Genomic DNA, 7307 nt, shown 5'->3' with positions numbered 1-7307 from the left:
TACCAGACCCCAACGTTTTTCTTTTTTATTTTCTTTACTTTGGGGAGATTTTACAGGTGAAAAATGGCGGATTTTTTTTTGTGAAAAATCGTAGTTTTGACTTCAAACAGCCACAAAAATTTCATAAAAAATTTTTTAAATTAAATATAAACGTTGGGGTCCAGAAAAACATCTATTAAAAATATTTTGCTCTGATTTTTTTTACCTCAGATGATTCTGTGCTGAGATACAATGTCCACCGCAAATCCTGTTTTCTAAAAGGCATCCTCGAAAGTGCTCCGTCACCGGCTCATTTTTCAATATTTTTCTACGAAAAAATTACTTAATGTTCTTTTAACAATGCTTTGTATAATGCAAAAAATTTGAATACATTTGTTTGATCGATAGCTCTAGAAAAAAATCGTGAAAATGGTGTTTTTTTTATACCCGTTAGACCCTACCACCCCCCCCCCCCCCCCTTAAAGATAAATGAACTTATTTTTCATTTACCGTTCGAAATATAATGTTGGTTAACCCTCATCCGTCTCCGTCCCTGAAATTTTCACCCGTTACAATCCTTGGAGTGTCAATTCGACACTCCTGGCTAAAACCAACATATCTCTCTCGATCTCTCGATTATTTTTGTATAGTATTGCTGCGCTTATATAACTACCTCACTAGAATCGGTATGAAATTGGCTGTCTGGTGAATATAAATTTAGTTCGGAAATCTTGCGTTAATATACTCAAAATCCAGATCATAGTTGTATTTTAATGTAAAGAAATCTGAAAAAATTGTAAATTGGCAAAAAGTATGAAAATTATCTACCTTTGAAAATTCGTCAGAAAATCTGTTTTTGTATTTAGGCAATCTAAAAATGCAAAAATGTTTGAAATTACGTAAACTTTTCAATTCTTTTTTCAAAATTTATCTAGTGTGACTTAAACAAATTTGACGGTACACTGATTGAAAAGTTCGGATTTTACACCCCTTTTCTCATTTCTTGTGGTCATGATCTTAAAAATTTCAAAAAAATATATCTTTACGTGCAACGTGTAGCTCCTAACTTCACTTTCAAAAGTACGGCATTCACTTTATATGAAAAATTGAACAAAATCTTTAATATAATTATTCAATTATTATGATTTTGGCGTTTTAAATCAAATTTCCTGAGCGAGACTTTCACAAAATGATCATGAACGGTTTCTAGAAGTTAAAAATACAATTGAACATCAGCTGATTCGAGATAAAATAGCCCGGATACACCCGAGAAAAATTCTGGTAATGCTATGGTTATTTAGAATCCGGACAGTTACAAACGTGTGTATTCTAAAAAATATTCATTTGGTCGAAAAACTTTCTATGGAGAAAGGCATATAATGTAAAAATATAAAAAAAAAATTATCAGTGATTTCAAGAAATACTCTTACTTTTTCATAAAATCTCTTTTTTTTTATCTTCGCACACTTTTTTAAGTCATGGACAGATCTATTATTTTTACCGCAGAAGCAAAACTGCAAAATCACGATATTTTACACAAACTCACCTGAAAAAAGCAATTGGAATCTGGTTAGAACCTTTGTAGGAGTAGGCATCTCGAAGAATTTGATCTCTTAAATCCGGTTTTAACATAAATTTTCATGTCCATCAGAACACATCTGTCTCATTGCGTAAAAATCGGTTGCACAGATTGCGATCTATTGAACTGCTCACTATTAGTTAATTATATGGTGTCTACTAGTCAGGCTTCACTTTTTGCCTGCGGGAAATGAATTTATTGCATTATTTAACGGTTTTCCATTCAGTTATCCCTTATAACCATAGACTATTTACCATATTTAAGATCAAGGGTTCCACTCTGATGCTTGGTTTGAACTTCGTGTGGATCCTAGAGTGGCTTCTTATATGTACTTCTCATCAATTTGGTCAAAAAAAAAACCAGAAATAATCAACAGTTCATGAGTTTTCAAGTCGACAATGAGGAATTTTCGAGGCGAAAATGCGCAAAAGGCGCAAATTTGTGGAAAATTATTTTACCATGTCTTTTTGCATCGTGAATATCTCAAACACACGTTAATTTAAAAATCTGGTAAAAATAGACAAGATAGTCCTTTTCATAACCAACACAATGCTGCTAAAGTTTTGCATATCCGATCTCTAGTAATGTAGCTATAACCGAAATGAAGTGTCCGGATACTAAATGATCATAGCTTTAGCCTTAATTCACCCCGTTATTTTGTTTTGTTAATTTTTCGGTCATATTACAGAGTGTCATATTCTTCAGGGAGAATGATATTCAATATTCAATTATTTGATTGAAATTTTATCAAACAAATTCTTAATTGTTTTGGTACGATGCTATATTCTATTGAAGAATCTTCTCATCATAACGACTTATTTCAATCTAATAGGTACCTATAGGCAAACTTTTATTGATTCAATAGATTTCATATTAATTATACGGAATGTATTCAGTTAGTTTGGGAATGGAATGTCATCAATTTTCTGATTCCATTAGAATTTTATCATAGTTATTTGATTCAATAATATTTTCGAACACAAGAAGCTTGGAAAATAAAAAATCAGTCTCAAAAATTGTTCTATCCAAGATCCAAAACAAATAAAGAAAGTTTTAAACCAGATATTGGAACTAAGGGAAAAAAAAATTAAATTATGATAATATGTACATTGGTTAAACTAAAATGTTAAAAATGTTTCATTTCTGATTTTGAAATCAAGATCACAAGTAAAATCAAACTCCAATCCAACGTAAAATAAAAGTTTACACATATTCCTTAAGCATAAGTTGAAGTCTCCCGATATCGAAAAGTTTGTTAAAAAACATAAAAAAATCACAAAATTTTATACCATGAGAAGTGTTGTTTGGAAACATTCCAAATAGAGATGTTCCATGTCTGCAAATTTGGTATACGATGAAGAATATTTCTAACATAATTTGGACGAAAAAAGAAAGACAATTGAGTAAAAAAATTCTTTGGTGCACTAATCTTAGGGTTAATCGGAAGCTTATTCGAGGAGCTATTCGCTTCAGCTTTCGCCGGAAATCAAGAAATGAAAACTAATACATTTCTTCGTTAATTTTTGCTTTTAAAAGGAGGCATAAGCATTAAAATGTTTTCAAATAAAAGTTTGAGTGACGGAAAAGGTGATTAATAGTTTTGTTGAGATCCACTAAATATAATTCGACAGAAGTTTTACGGAAATAGTCCGAAATCTGCCCGATTCTCTTCATTTCGCGGTACCAAACCAATTTCATGAAAATAAATAATGGTAATAACATGGTAATTTTTTGTGAAAATTCAAAGGCTCAACAAAGTTTGCCGACTCAGCTAGTTTAAAAATAAAAGTTTTAAAGCAATTATTTACTTTTCTCAAGACTTCAAGTAAATTTGAGTTCTGCGAAAAAAGTTATAGAAATTTTCTTATTTGTTTACTTATCTTCATTAAACGATTTTTTTTAAAAACTTCATACCCAATGAAACTTTATATATGTTTTAAATCATAAATCTAACCGTTTTGCAGGTTTCAACAAGTTTGTTAAATGAAATGAAATTTTCGTCAACCCTTTCTGCAGTAATGTCATGAAAACTTGCACCTAATCACATTTTTCCACATTTTAAACAACTGTCGAACTGAATCATGCATCATCATCATAGTTTTATTTCTTAATTGAATGAAGAACATAACATAATCAGAATCAGATTTTTTCTATTATGCAACTTTGATAGCGAATAAGTTATGAAGGTTTGATTTCACTTAAAACTGACAAATTTTTCAACTCCTTAGCAACAAAAATAAATTTAATAGTCCAAATTTGACAAAAGATTCGAGTTCAGGACGCTAAAATCTACCGAAAACATTATTGAAACATGAGCTTTAAAATGCTTCTGCCTTGAGTTATCAATGAAATTCTAAAAATAAGTTTTTATACTGGTTAGACATGTTCATTGAAAAAACCTTCTTAAATGATAAAAATCTTGTCTTGATTTTTTTTTATTTTCATAAGAATTTACAACGAATTTTAAAGTCAAACTTTTTGAATATTTAGAGATATATTTGATCAGTTTGTCATGTATTTCAATTCGGAATTTCTAGTTTTCTTGAAATTTTTTTAGCTTTATCAAAAATTCACATTTCAAATTGAGATAATTTTTTTTTCAAATTCAAAACACTACAGCAAAATTATGCAATCAACTTTCCATTGAATATGAAAAAAAAAATGTAAGTTAAGTCTATATTTATAAAAATGAATTTCTGTCTGTCTGTTCCCTATAGACTCGGAAACTACAGAACCGATTTGCGTGAAACTTGGCAGGTGGGGGTATTGAAGGCAGGAGAATGTTCCAATTGTGGTTTGAAACCCTTCCCTCTCTCATGAAGGGTGGGTGGGGCCTTCCAAACAAAAGACAATTTTTTGCATAACTCGAGAACCAATGAAGCAAATGGTATCAAATTTGGCATGGTTGCTGTTTGAAAATGGGGAATATTTCTTTAAATATTAAGTACCCCGCCCTCCTCTCAGTGGGGTGAAAGGAAGGGGGGAGGAGGGCTACCTTAAAATGTTTCATATAACTCGAAAACTATTCAAAATATTGGAAACAAATTTGGCATGCGAGGGTATTTGGATACGAAAAATATTTCTATGATTATTTGAGATCCCTGCCTCTTTCCAGTATGGAGAAAGGCGACCGGAGGAATGTCAACAACTATCGCGGTATTTCTTCCTTATGCGCTATTGCCAAGTTATTTGAGCTGGTTGTTTTAGACCCTATCTTCTCGTACTGCAAACCCTATTTTTCTTATGATCAACATGGCTTTATGCCTAAGCGCTCTACGACCACAAACCTGCTGGCGTTCACGTCTAAGGTGCAAGACAGTTTTGCTTCAGGATTCCAAACAGACGCCATCTACACTGACCTGTCAGCCGCTTTCGACAAAGTGAACCATGATATTGCTATCGCCAAACTTGATCGCATTGGTTTTTCGTGGGTCTCTACTGGAATGGTTTCGCAGCTACCTGGTAGATCGGAAACTTATTGTCCGAATGGCAGAATCCTTCTTCCATTCCTCTGGGTGCCTCAAGGGAGCCATTTAGGACCAATACTATTCTTGATTTATTTCAACGACGTGCTGCTGCTCCTCGATGGACCAAAATTAGCTTACGCAGACGACCTGAAGTTGTTTTATCCCATCTCCGGCCCTGACGATGCCAAATTCCTGCAGGACCAGTTCAACCTCTTCGCCTCCTGGTGCGATGTCAATTGTCTGCCCTTAAATCGTAGTAAATGCGCAGCAATTTCTTTTTCCCGTAAGCGGCTTCCATCAAATGCAGTGTATTTTCTCGGCAACGAGGCTATTGCTCGAGTTGAGCACGTGAAAGATCTTGGTGTCATTCTTGACAAACGGATGGATTTCAAGATACACACCATTCATCCAGAACTGATTGTCCCGCACTGTTGGAAGGTCTTCAACTCAACATACGACCACGTGGTTTGAGAAATCGTGATTTCCAGCTCTACGTCCCTCTTCGTTTGAATAATTATGGAGCTAACACAGCACTTATTGGTGTAATCAAGACATTCAACCGCTACTCCGAACATTTTGATTTTGACGTTTCGAGGGATGAATTCTGAAGAAAAATCTTTAAAGCTTTAAGTTTTTTGTAGACAATTGTATTTGTAGTGTCATTAATTTTAATTTTTAATTTTTTCCATTAGGATGAATATGTGATCTGTTGATGTACAATAAATAATCATTTCGGAATAGATAAAAAAGGGGGAGGGGGCCTCTTTTATATTTTTTACATAACTTACAAACTAATTAAGCAAATGGAACTGAATTTTGCATGGGCGGGTATTTGGAAACGTTATATGTTCTAATGATTGTTTGAGACCCCTTCCTTGTTCCAGCGGGAAGAAAGGAAAGAGAGAGGGGAGTTTCATACAATTTTTACTGCATAACTCGAGAACTACAACAGCAAATGGAACCAAATTTGGCATGGAACGATATTTGCGTACGAGAAATGCTTCTATAAATATTTGGTTTCGCTCACTCCTTCAAAGAGGTGGATGAAAAGGGGGAGGAGAGGTCTCCCTTACAATTTTCAGTATAACTGGAGAGTTGATCGAGCAAATTGAACCACATTTGGCATGTGAGGGTATTTGGATACGAGAAATTTTTCCATTATAAATTGAAGCTCCACCTTTTTTTCAGCGGAAAGATATAAAAGGGGAAAGGGGGACTTCCATTAATTTTTTTTTGCATAACTCGAGAATTAATCGAGCAAATGAAACCAAATTTGGCATCAAAAAGTATTTCAGTACGAATTTTTTTTACAAAACCCGAGGAACAGACAAAACTTAACATGGAAAATCATTTTGGTATGATTCTATGATTATCTGACACACCATCCTCCTTCCAGTAAGTAAGTTCATAGGAAGAGGAGGTGGGCCCAATACAATTTTGTTAGCATAAGTTCTCAATTTATACTAACGAAGCCAACAAATGGAAACAAATATGGCATGGAAAGGTATTTGGTTTCGAGATATGTTTCTACGATTGTTATAGAGCCTTAAGCTTTACAGTACCCGATCAAGAGGGAAAAACTAAATTATATCAAGATGAGATATTTTGATACTATTTTTTTCCTATCTACATGAGTTATTATACAGTACTCGTAGGATGTTAAAATATCTTTAATTATATCAAAAAATCTATGCAATCATAGCTAAATTATATCAATTTTAGATATGCTCCTTTCAAGATTATATCTTATTCAGATAGCATAGTTTGATATTAAACAGAACAAAACCTATCAAACTTATCAAGATATGAGAGCTCCGAGAAAAAATTCTAGTGGAATGTCAATAAACCACATTATATGCTAAAACCATGCTCCATTTTTGGTTTCCCAAAAATTGGATTTTATTTTATGGATCTGTTGAGCGAAACTCATTAATGCGCGGTTGGTGCCGTTGACTTCGATGTCCGTGTTTCATAAAAAGTTGCACGTATATCAAAATATGATATAATCATTTTATTTTAGGGCAATCCGAAAAAACATCTTTATCATTGAAAATGAACTCAATCCCATTCAAGTCTGTCAATCAGAATTAGATATAATTCAGATAGGAGAAATTTAAAATCGAAAATTTAGAGTACTTAATTATAACTGAATCAGATGTAAATATCTTGGTGAGATACGTTTGAGTTATTATTTTGATATGCTCTCCTGATCGGGTATAGAAAGGGGAAGAAAGGAGGGGGCTCCATATAAATTTTGTTGTAAAGCTTAAAAACTTTTCAAC

The sequence above is a fragment of the Uranotaenia lowii genome, chromosome 2 (genome assembly GCF_029784155.1).
Source record: "Uranotaenia lowii strain MFRU-FL chromosome 2, ASM2978415v1, whole genome shotgun sequence".
Classification (NCBI taxonomy): Eukaryota; Metazoa; Arthropoda; class Insecta; order Diptera; family Culicidae; genus Uranotaenia; species Uranotaenia lowii.
Note: the sequence above shows the minus strand (reverse complement) of the source record.